At 38.3% G+C, this 13,018-nt stretch overlaps 1 protein-coding gene across 7 annotated transcripts in view; it reads right to left on the reverse strand.

The window, feature by feature from the left end:
* Positions 1-13,018, reverse strand: part of Cadm2 (cell adhesion molecule 2) — a 977,040-nt gene that overhangs the window by 19,381 nt on the left and 944,641 nt on the right. The window lies entirely within an intron of this gene.

Raw genomic sequence — 13,018 nt, forward strand, 5'->3', positions numbered from 1 at the left:
TCAGGTGACAGCAAATGCTGGCGAGCATGTGGAGAAAGAGGAACACTCCTCCATTGTTGGTGGGATTGCAGACTGGTACAACCATTCTGGAAATCATTCTGGAGGTTCCTCAGAAAATTGGACATTGAACTACCTGAGGATCCAGCTATATCTCTCATGGGCATATACCCAAAAGATGCCCCAACATATAACAAAGACACATGCTCCACTATGTTCATCGCAGCCTTATTTATAATAGCCAGAAGCTGGAAAGAACCCAGATGCCCTTCAACAGAGGAATGGATACAGAAAATGTGGTACATCTACACAATGGAATATTACTCAGCTATCAAAAACAATGACTTTATGAAATTCGTAGGCAAATGGATGGAACTGGCAAATATCATCCTGAGTGAGGTAACTCAATCACAGAAAAACACACATGGTATGCACTCATTGATAAGTGGCTATTAGCCCAAATGCTTGAATTGCCCTAGATGCGCAGAACACATGAAACTCAAGTCGGATGATCAAAATGTGAATGCTTCACTCCTTCTTTAAAAGGGGAACAAGGATATCCTTGGCAGGGGATAGGGAGGCAAAGTTTAAAACAGAGGCAGAAGGAATACCCATTCAGAGCCAGCCCCACATGTGGCCCATATATATACAGCCACCCAATTAGACAAGATGGGTGAAGCAAAGAAGTGCAGGCCGACAGGAGCCGGATGTAGATCTCTCCTGAGAGACACAGCCAGAATACAGCAAATACAGAGGCGAATGCCAGCAGCAAACCACTGAACTGAGAACGGGACCCCCGTTGAAGGAATCAGAGAAATGACTGGAAGAGCTTGAAGGGGCTTGAGACCCCATATGAACAACAATGCCAAGCAATCAGAGCTTCCAGGGACTAAGCCACTACCCAAATACTACACATGAACTGACCCTCGGCTCCAACCTCATAGGTAACAATGGATAGCCTAGTAAGATCACCAGTGGAAAGGGAAGCCCTTGGTCCTGCTAAGACTGAACCCTCAGTGAACGTGATTGTTGGGGGGAGGGTGGTAATGGGGAGATGTTGGCCTGGAAACCGGGAAAAGGAATAACAATCGGAATGTAAATAAGAAATACTCAAGTTAATAAAGAAAAAAATTCTTATGCTGAATTCCAAAGAGATTTATGTATCAGTGTACTGTCCTGAGAGCTAAAGTATTTATTGCCCTTTTCTGATATTAAATCATAGTAATACTTCTATTTGCAATGCTTCGAAAGTTATGTTAATATGACTCATCAGAATGTTCATTTAATTATTGTTCATTATAGGTTGATTTTAAATGTAAATATGCATTTCCTATGTACTTACAACCCTATGTTCCCCTCTCTAAAAAGAATGATGTTTCACAAAGAGGCTCATCATGTTAAAAAATAAGGAATAATTATATATTGTTATAGATAAAATACATTATTATTTGGCACTATATGGAATTCATAAAAAATAAAGTCCCTAAAAAACTGTGTTCTTTTTTTTTTACAAAGGGCTATTTATTATTTTCTAATTTAACTTGCAATTGTGCTTTCTGACAAAGTGCTTGAGATAAGCTTCTAAAGAAAAAACATAATTTTTGCACACATAGTTTACACTTAATCTCAGAAACAGTGTCAGAGTCAGGAATGGTGCCAGATGCCTATAATTCCAGTAGCTAGGTGGAAACAGGAAGTTTATCCGGGCTACAAAGGAAAGAACCTATCTCAAAAACAGAACAAAGAAAAGAAAACTATATATGACTTTAAGTTTGTGAATTCTGTATTGATACTACATTATGCAGCAGATTTTCACCATTAGACAAAGTAAGTCTTAGGAATATATACACTAGCCTTTTTCTTCTTTTTCCTTTTTAAAATTTATTATTCATTTCATTTGTTTCCATTTCAAATGTTATTTCTATTCCCGGTCTCCCCTCCGCGAACCCCCCACATTTGCTTACAAGCTGATTTCCACATCAAACTACTATAAGGGAAATTTCCAGTGTTAGTCAGTATTCTATCACTATCAGAAAATAGCTGAGATAATGATTTTATGAAGAGGAAAGGTTAATTCTCGAGCATGGCTTTAAAACTTCTATTAAGTTGGAGGAGATTCCTTGCTCTATGCTGTGGAGGCAAAGGCAGAATATGTGGGCTGGAAAAAGAGTCCTTCACTTATTCAGGCTTTACACTGGAAACGTGCACAGCTTCTGGGTAGTCCTTCCCTAGGAGCCAAATCTATACACAAGACACCTTAAGGCATTACACACCCAAAGTGTTACATATCTATGCGTTTCTCTATATTAGACTTCCTATCCAGAGGGATTGTGACAGTCATTATAAATTCACTATTATTATTATTATTATTATTATTATTAATTTCACTGAATTTCAGAGCAACACGGTGGTTAGCTTCTATATGATTGATTTTGGGCTTTTTAAGACAATGAAATTCAGAAAATATTCTACTACAATCTATACTAATTTCACACACACAGGTGTCCTTTCTCTCTCTAAGTATGGCACATTCTTAACATTTTTGTGTGAGTTGTCATCTTAATAATAGAACAATTAACTTCATTAACTCTCCCTCATAACAGGAATATTCTGGGGCACAGATAAGATATAGACTCTATTTGCCATGAGCGTAAAAACTTAAGTGAGAAATGATTCATCGAATACTATTCGTATCTTTAGAAAATAAATATTCCAGCATCCTTCCTTTCATTTTACTGCCCTTTCTCTCTGGTGAGCTCTAGGTAGTAATTTTTTTAACTTCTTTAAGGGAGGAAATATCTCAGCTTTGAAGAACCGTGCATCTCCAGCAAGAACTCTCAACCTGCAGAGGAGTGCGGCCATTAGTGCCAAGGGCCCTTCATAGAATGGTTCACCTTCTTTAGCACTATCATCCAGAAGAGAAGAGAACCTGCCAGAAGATTGCCTCTGTGATAAGGGGCCAAGAGCCAAAGAAAGGAATGCATTTCAGGTTATCTAGGTGATCAAGGGGAAAGCCTTTTGCTGCCGGGAGATGGCAGATAAACTGCCCTTTAAGCACCTGATCCAAGTCTAATTTTCCTGAATTAAATACTAGTACCCTTAAAAATCAATGATTTGAAAAGACATCTCACTCAGAGTTGTAAGATCCAATTCCAGTTTAGATTTGACACTGCTTTAAGTTTCTTTATTTACAAATGAGGATGTATCTGCTCTGCCTTTCACAAAAGAGTTTTGTTAAAAAAAGTTTATATGCAATCTGCTATGATATGAATGTTTGTATCCTCTTAAAATGCAAGTGCTAAGATTTTAAGCATTATTATCATGGCAGTGGGAAATGAAGAATTTTGGAGGGGATTGCATCTCAAGGGCTGTTAGTTCTTTAGTGAAATTAGCACCCTTATATAATGATATCACAGAACTCCCTTTGGGCTCCAACATGAGAATCCAGTGAGAATATCCCAGCTATGAAACAGACAGGGCACCATAACCATAACCTTCCTATAAGGCTGCAGAGCTGCAAGAACATATTCCCATTTTTGATTAGACAACCAATACCAACATATTATACTCCATTATTGGACTCTGAGTTTTCACAGACAGTATCTATGTATTTCATCGATACTCAGTGAATAACATGAATAAAATAATAATCTTCCTATTATTAGAAATTACTGGCATACCTATATTTACTAACCTTACCTGGCTTTGTGAGGAAAGATAATATTCAAAGTCATTTTCTACCTTAATATTTCTTTTACTGTTAGAAACTGACTTTTAAAATATTTACTGTTTTCCCCATTTTTTTTTCATAACTAGGACTCTTCTGCCTTTGAAATGAACAGCGGCTTACTCTTTGTATGTGAGTAGCCTTAGCTTACAAACACAAAATCAGTAAATGCAAACAACCATTGAGAAGGAAGACAAATGATAAATTAATGGTGCTGGCATATGTCTATTTTGGCGACATAATCTATGCAAGTTTAACTAGATTAATGAGCACACTTGTAAGCAAAGTGGTCTTTTATAAATTGAATGCAGTAATTCTAAAAGCCATACAATGTGGGACAAAGTACCTTCCTAAAATTCAACAAAAAATACTCAGATGATCCACAAACAATTCTAATTAAGCTAGGAAGGCTCTCCAAGTAAGCAATGATAATAAGACTGAATTTAAAAATACTTAGAAGGGATGGAGAGAATTCAAATAGTTAAGAGCAGGCAAATTTTTCTCACCCCACATTACTCCAAAGCATAAGTTTGTACCAATGGATTTTTATGTATGTCTATTGGTGGAAACGATTGTCTTTGGAAACTAAACCATAGAAATGTAGGAAAATGCCACCTGTTGGAAGTATATTAATATTATTAACAGATGAACAAATCAGAAACATCTGTTTAACTAAAATGGCAGCCCTCAAAAATCAGTCATTTTTGAAATGAGTACTATTGATTCAGCTAAATAAATTAAATTATGTTAATTGTATGTTTATTTTGATAACATGATACTAACTACATTAGGAAGTTAAATTACACAAAGATTTAAAAGGCTGAGAGAGGCTAAAGAGATGGCTCAGTGGTTAAGAACACTGGCTTGCTCTTACAGAGGTCTGTGTGGTGACAGAATACACTCTATTTTAAGCTACTGTCTAGAAAGCTACTGTCTGCTGTCCTTGAAGTAATATGGCTCCCACCCTTGGGCTCTGGGAAAGACACCAACATTCCTTCACCCTCTTACATAATCCCAAGGCTTAGAAACCCTTGCTTGTGGGGTTTTTTTTAAACCCCCATCACCTAGAGTTCGGGTCACTCTACTTCCTGTTCCATCAGGAAGGTTTTTTGGCCCAAGCTCGAATTTGAATAACGACTCTCTTCTGCTATCATCAGAGTTGGGGTCCCTGATGGTCTCCTGGGGGGTCTTGTGAACTGAGCATAACAACAACCAAACAGCCATCTAAATGAGAATCTGATGCCCTCCTTTCTGTATGCAGGTGTACATGTAGACTGAGCACTCATATATATAAAATTTTTAAAAGTGATTATGATTGGCATATATATATATATATTCAAAGTAATAGCATGGCTATATGGACTTTATGTACCATTACAGAGAGTTTACACATGATCTAGAGGCTTGATTTTTTAATATTAAAGTCTTAAATTAACTGTTAAAATTTTTTAATCTGTAGAATATCTTTGAATAAAAATTAAATTTGCCTCATTCTGTCCTCATCAGTCTTCTTCATGCCAGCTGTGCACCCAATAAGTTAGTCTCTTTCTACCTCAGTTTGTACATATATCAAATGTAATAAAGGACGTATCACAAGAAACACATGTGTGAACCTTAGGAGAGGTGAGTTAAGGTAGTATATCCTAAGTATCAATCAACACATGTTCTATAAGAATGATGATATGTATTCAATAGTCATTTTGTCCTTATCAATTGAAGTGGCCCCATTTAGATTGTTCATGCTCCTGTATGTGGCCCTACACATAGGCCCATAAGGACAGCACTGGCTTCACTCATTGTGCAATTAAAAGAAGACACGAAGTTGAGAAAAGTCTTTGCTAGTGAGCTTCTGTGGGAGGGTGCTGAAAATGGAGTCAGAGACAGATATCAAAATGCATTCTATACATGTACAAAATTCTCAAAGAATGAATGAAAAGTTTTAAAAAGAATTTTAACTAATTGTACCTATCAATCAAACTATAGTAACTATACTATGTATTTTCTAGTTTAATAGATAATTTAGTTGAAGTATAAGAGGATAACAAATGGTTCCATTCTTATATATTAGAATAGAGTTTCTCAACTTAAAATTTGAAGCAGGCCAGTGAGGTGAGATATACCTTTAATACAGCACAGAAGGCAGAGAGGCAGAGGCAGAGGCAGAGGCAGAGGCAGAGGCAGAGCCAGAGGCCAGAGGCCAGAGGCAGAGGCAGAGGCCAGAGGCAGAGGCCGAGGCAGAGGCCAGAGGCAGAGGCCAGAGGCCAGAGGCCAGAGGCAGATGCAGAGGCAGAGGCAGAGGCAGAGGCAGAGGCAGAGGCAGAGGCAGAGGCAGAGGCAGAGGCAGAGGCAGAGGCAGAGGCAGAGGCAGAGGCAGAGGCAGAGGCAGAGGCAGACAGCATGCTCTGAGTTTGAAGTAAAAAAGGTCTACATAGTGAATTTTAGGCCAGCTAGAGCTCTATAGGGAGAGCATGCCTTAAAAATAAAACAAAACCCAGATCTTAAACTGAATTGAATAAGAATAAGCTAATTTTTAATGGGAGGAAACACTATTAAGAGGGTAGGCAATGTTTACTGTGCATTAAAATTTAGCTGCTTGGCTAGCAGATAGCTGAGAATATTGCAAAGGAGATTTTTGTCATTAGACTGTGAGCTCACTCTACAGTGTGTTACCTTTAAGATTTACTGAAGAAGATACAACAGAACACCAAAACAGCAAATTTGCCTAAATTTTCCTTTACAAACTACTCTGAAATTCACAAAGTGCATTCTTTTAGTAAGTTATCTAATGCATATAAAATTTCATATAATGTCGGTATGAGTTTGGTCATAGTACTTAGGTACTACTTCATTCCCCGAAGAGTCAGTTGTTAATAAAGAATGGAAAGTTGAGAATTGCTCTTTCTATGTCTGTGAATAATTGAGTTGGAATTTGGATGGGGATTTCACTGAATCTGTAGACTGCTTAGGTCAGATGGCCATTTTTACCATGCTAATTCTACTGAGCATGGGGAATGTTTCCATCTTCTCAACAATAAAATAACTTCTGAGGGAAATCACCATCCTTGACCTTAAGCTGTACTGCAGAGCAATAATGATAAAAAAACACATGGTATTGGTACAGAAACAGACAGGCAGGTCAATGGAATAGACTTGAAAACCCCCACACACGTATGGTCACTTGGTCTTTGACAAAGAAACCAAAACCATACAGTGGAAAAAGGACAGTGTTTTCAACAAATGGTGCTGGTCAAACTGGTGGTCTGCAATGTAGAAGAATGCAAATTGATCTACTTTTACCTCCTTATACAAAGCTCAAGTCCAAGTGGATCAAGAACCTTCACATAAAACCAGACACACTGAATCTAATAGAAGAGAAAGTGGGAATGTGCCTTGAACACATCAGCACAGGGGAAATTTCCTGAACAGAACACCAATGGCTCAGGCTCTAAGGTCAAGAATTGATAAACGGGACCTCATGGAACTAAAAGACTTCTGTAAGGCAAAGGACACTGTCAATAGAATAAAATGGCAACCTACAGCTTAAGAAAAGATCTTTAACAACCCTACATCCAATAGAGAGATAATACTCAAAGAAACATAAAGAACTCAAGAAGTTAGACTCCAAAAAACGAAATAAACTAAATAAAAAAAAGAAATACCAGCTAAACAAAAAAATTTTCTCTTTTTCCTCCTATTTGGCACCTTTGGAGGCCCTCTGGGAACAGGACTTCTTACAAAAAAAAGTCTGTCTGGAAGGCTGTGGTGCAAGGCCATTTTTGCTGGCTACAAGTGAGGTCTCCAGAACCAGAGAGAGCACAGAGCACTTGGCTCTTCTTAAAATTGAAGGTGTTTATGCCCAAGACGAAACTGAGTTCTATTTAGGCAAGATATGTGTGCTTATGTGCACAAAGCAAAAAACAATACAGTGACTCCTGGGGGCAAACCAAACAAAACCAGAGTGATCTGAGGAAAAGTAACTCAGGCCCATCGAAACAGTGGTGTGGTTTGTGCCAAATTCCGAAGGCCATTGGACACAGAATCCATGTGATGCTGTACCCATCCCAGATTTAAATTAATAGAGAGTAAATAAAGAAAAGTAAAAAAAAAAGAATTTTCAACTGAGGAATCTCAAATAGCCTAAAAGCAACTAAAGAAATGTTCAATATCCTTAGTCATCAAGGAAATGCAAATCAAAACAACCCTGAGATTCCACCTCATACCAGTCAGAATGGCTAAGATAAAAAAACTCAGGTGACAGCAGATGCTGGCAAGGATGTGGACAAGGAAGACTTCTCCATTGTTGGTGGGATTGCAAGCTGGTACAACTACTCTGGAAATTAGAGATACCACTCCTGGGCATATATATACCCAAAGGATGCTCCAACATAAAACAAGAACACATGTTCCACTATGCTCAGAACAGCCTTATGTATAATAACCAGAAGCTGGAAACATCCTAGATGTCTCTCACCAGAAGAATGAATACAAATAATTGGTACATTTACACAATGAAATACTACTCTGCTATTAAAAATGATGACTTCACGAAATTGTAGGCAAATGGATAGAACCAGAAAATATCATTCTGAGTGAGGTAACCCAGACCCAAAAGGACAAGCATGGTATATACTCACTGAAAAGTGGATATTAATTATCCCAAAATCTCATAATATCCATGACACAACTCAGAGTCCGTATGAAACTTAATAAGAAGGAAAAGTGTAGACACTTCAGGCCCACTTAGAAGGGGAAACAGAATAATCCCAGGAGGCAGAGGGAGGATGAGACCAGGTGAGAGGGGAAGGGGAGGGGGCAGGACCAGGTATAGGAAGAGACAGGAGAGAATTCTAGGGAGCCAAGAGAAAAAATAAAAATAAGTATCAGTGGGGGTTGGGGAACTTGGGGAACCACTATAAAGTCCCCCAAGTTCCCCAAGGAATGTGAGAGGCTCCCAGAACCCAATGGGGATGGCATTAGCTTATATACCCAAGATCAGGGAGATAGAACCTGAAGAAACCACCTCTAGTAGATAGAAATGGCCCTCTATGGAGGGATGAGGCCACCCACCCATCTCAAAAGTTTTAACCCAGAATTGTCCCTGTCTAAAAGAAATGGTGGGACAAAAATGGAGCAGAGATTGAAGGAATGGTCATCCAGAGACCACCCCACCATCATTTGATCCATTCCATCCACACACACCAACCCCAACACTGTTGTTGATGCCAAGATGTGCTTGGAGCCTGGTATGGCTGTCCACTTCGAGGCTCTGCCAGCACCCGACTAAGACAGATGCAGATACTCACAGCCAAACCATTCATTGGACTGAGCCCGGGGACCCCAATGGAAGAGTTAGGGAAAGGGCTGAAGGAGATGAAGGGAATTTCAACCCTATAAGAACAACAACAGTAACAATGAACCGGATCCCTCAAGAGCTCCCAGGGAAACCACCAACCAAAGAGTAAATATGGATGGGTCCAAGATTTCTGCTACAGATGTAGCAGAGGACTGCCTCATCTGGGATCAGTGGGAAGGGAGGTGTTTAGTCCTGTGGAGGCTGGATGTTCCACAGAAGGGGGATTCTAGAGGGTTGAGGCAGCAGTGGATGTGGCTGGAAGAGCACCCTCTTTGAGGCAAATGGGAGAGGGACGGGGTGAGGAGTTCATGGGGAAGATTGGGTATGGGGATAACATTTGAAATGTAAACAAATAAAATGATTAAAAATTTTTAAAAATTAAATAAAGGATGGGAATATAATCAACGAAGGTGTTTAGAAGTGGGTCTTTAGAAAGTGTTGAAGTTTAGGTGAGGTCCATAAAGAAGGATCTCTATTACTGACTCCCAGCAGCTTTTTAAAAAAATGGGACAAAGAACGGACACAGTAGTGTGTCAATGTGAGCTCATAGTTTCCTGACATGTGATACACTCTGACCATATGGGGATCTGATGCCATTAAGGTAATCAGCAATAGGGCTTCATAGCTTAAATTTCCAGAATTATGAACAAGTCATAAATAGTTTGTTATAATGCTAACCCACCACAGGCATTTTGTTATGTAATGAAAATTGATCAATGCAATTGGGTTAATAAGAAATACAAGAAGTAGTCATTTCTCAGTCTATAAAGTACATTAACTTACTCAACTATTGGAAAACAATGAGGTAAGGAATAATTAAATATAGTAACTTTTATAACATAAATTCTGCCAAAATTCTGAGTGTAAATTGAAGTCAAGAAAATATTTAGAAATCAAAATTCACTTATTTAGTTATTTACTATATTAGGTATTTAATCTTAGAAGCTACAATGTCTTTAACATTAAAAAACTAATAACTAGACAGGTATTCAAATGACACTGACGCTAATTAGAACAACAGTAGTTGAACTCATGTTGATGGGAGAATAATAATCTCCATAACTCTCCAAGCTAATGAAAGTTCATAAGGAATATCTTTATTGTGACAGCTCTTTTATTTAAGTGGGAAATGAATTTGCATACATCGTACATAAGTAGTGTGTGGCTTTTTAACTAATGTAACAAGTAAGAAGGTGGATGCTGAAGAGATGGCCAAGAGGTGAAGAGCACTGGCCACAGCACTTTCAGACATCATGGTTCACTTCTGTCACTTCAGTTGCAGGGACTCTAACTCCTCTTTCTGACCTTCCTGAGGACCAGGCATGCGTTCGACGCATGTGCCCACCCACACAGAACACGCATAGACGTAAAATAAAAACAAAATGATTTTTTTAAAAAAAGACAGAACTATGCAAAATGCAGTCATTTAACTCTGTAACAAATTCTTTCTTAGTGGGAAATGGCATTAAATATTGATAAGTCACAGACATGCCAATAAATTAATTCTGCCTTTACAAGTTTCTATAAAGGATGTATCTAATTTTTGTCTTGCTATTAAACAGTGCTAGATCTAAATTTCTAATATGCATGAAATTTAATAATTTAATTTAAATGTTTGTTACAAAGCATTTTGTAGACCAAATGTTGATGCTAAAGGTCATAACTGAATGAGACCACTTATAATATATCAAATCAAACTGTTAACTGGCCATACTAAAATAGCTCTACACCATGGTCGTAACTATTTTCTCAGTACGAAATTAGGGCTGTAAAACCTTTTTGGTGTCATCCCTATTACACAGAAGTGTTGCAGAGACTTGATGATAAAAATCCTTTATATTATCTGTGCTTTAGCAATACAAATGCAGTTTAGAGGAAAAAACTCTGTGAAAGAGGGTTATAAAATCTATAACTTCAAATAATCCCTTTGGTAGGGGCAAAGGGATGGCCCTGTAGGTAAGTAAACATGCTCACCAGCAAACCTGAGGATCCAAGTTTGATAACCGGAACCCAGGAAGAGAGAGCTCGAGTTCTGGAAGTTGTCCTCTGATTCCAGATGCACACTTTGGCGTATCCCCATCCACAAAGTACACTAAACTTAATTTAAAACACTCAAAATCACACCAAAGTTGCCACTGAACATATTGTGTATTTATTTTATGCTTCCAAATTTAGGATGCTTATTTATTCTTGTCTCTATAATAATTTTTCACCCATTCTATTTTTCTTTATATTAATCCCTCATCACTTTTTCAATGCTGGAGTCACTCAAGCAGGTTAGAACTGGCATAAAAGTTGTTCTCTAAAGTCCAGAGCTACCATGTGATGTGTGTGTCCTTTTGTGCTCTCTCTCTCCCTTTCCCACCCTTGCTCCTTCCTTCCTTCCCTCCCTTCTCTCAGTCTTTCTTTCCCTCCCTCACTCGCTCCTTCCCTCTCCATCCCCCTCTTCCCTCTATTTTTCTGTCTCTCTCTCTCTATCATAAACACATGAACTAAAACAAATAAACAAATGTATGTATGTATGTTATTGGCAGAATGTTTTAGTGCTCTTACTACTAGTGTTTCAGTGTAATGTAATTCAATTTAATGGATATTATTTTAATGATTTAATTTATTATTTTAATAAATAGAGTAAAATCCAAAGCAATTCAATTAGGATAATATTAATAGCCACTAATATAATTTTGACCAAGTAATGACATTTGAAGTCATTTCAGAATGTATTATTACTTGACTATTTCTCATTAATAACATCATCTGTTGTTTGCTTTCTTTTAAATGATGTGAGTGCTGTTGTTAACAGAGGACATACGAGCAAGTCGCATGCCTTAGTGATGGAGTAACAGGAGATTGGAACTTCCCAGAACAGTGGTAAAGACGTGTCCTGTGCAAGAGCAATATGTCCTCTTAATCACTAAGTCGTCTCTCCAGGAGTACGGAATGATTCATAAGCTCTAGTAAGATATAAAAACCTGTTATAGTTATTTTTCAATAAGGCTTACCTTTTCCCTTGAAAATATCAGCTATAGAATGAACTGTGTACAAATATGTGTGTATTCGTTTAGCTACTACCCAAATAAATAGCATTAACATGAAGAATAAATGTAACATAAAGCTTAACATTCTACCTCTGGACACCTGCACTCAAGCTTCTCTTTCTTCCTAGTGAGCGTTCATGTATATTTGTAATAGGCATTTCATTTCAGTATGTTTGTGCCTATTATTTTCCCAGTTAGAAGATTTAAAGTTCAGACATGTCATGTCTTCCTGCGTCCATCAGTGACTCGGGACGTTATGTTCACTAATTTCCGTAAGCAGAAGGAGTCAGAACGCTTTGTTGGAGGCCGGAGAGTTCTGAGCATCTTGTTTCAGCAAAGCTTTAGTCTGTCTCCATTTCGTTTTTGATCAATTGTGCAGAGAGTTTATATTCCACTCTCCTCACTTGCCGAGCACGGGAGAGAGCACTCTGGAATAGCACAAACCCCTCACTGGCCCCATTCTGCTCTCACACAAGCTAACTGAGCGGCTGTTTTTCTGCTCCACCCTGGAGGGACAAGTGAACTGCAGCAGCATTTCCTCTAGGCAGTGATAGATGTAAGTTCTACCCAGAGGGTCATGACGACCACAGTCTGCAACTGACAAACTCATTTCCCGACTTCTCCTGAGACACTAATAAGGCCTTGAATCAAAGGTCCACAGTAATTACCATGTGTATTTCAGATTAAATAAATGTGATAAAAGCTTCCATCTGGCTGTTGATCAAACATGTGGGGAGATGCTGATTTCCGGAGACATATTGCAATATGTCTATTCTAACAGTCCCTGATGCCGTCTTGTAAATTACTTACATTTGGGATTACTTGACTTAGGCAGACAGAAATATCACTCACTTCTTAAGTGCTACCCAGTGGGAATTTGTAAGATGTGGTCTAATCTTACAC

The sequence above is a fragment of the Rattus norvegicus genome, chromosome 11 (assembly GCF_036323735.1).
Source record: "Rattus norvegicus strain BN/NHsdMcwi chromosome 11, GRCr8, whole genome shotgun sequence".
NCBI classification, from domain to species: domain Eukaryota; kingdom Metazoa; phylum Chordata; class Mammalia; order Rodentia; family Muridae; genus Rattus; species Rattus norvegicus.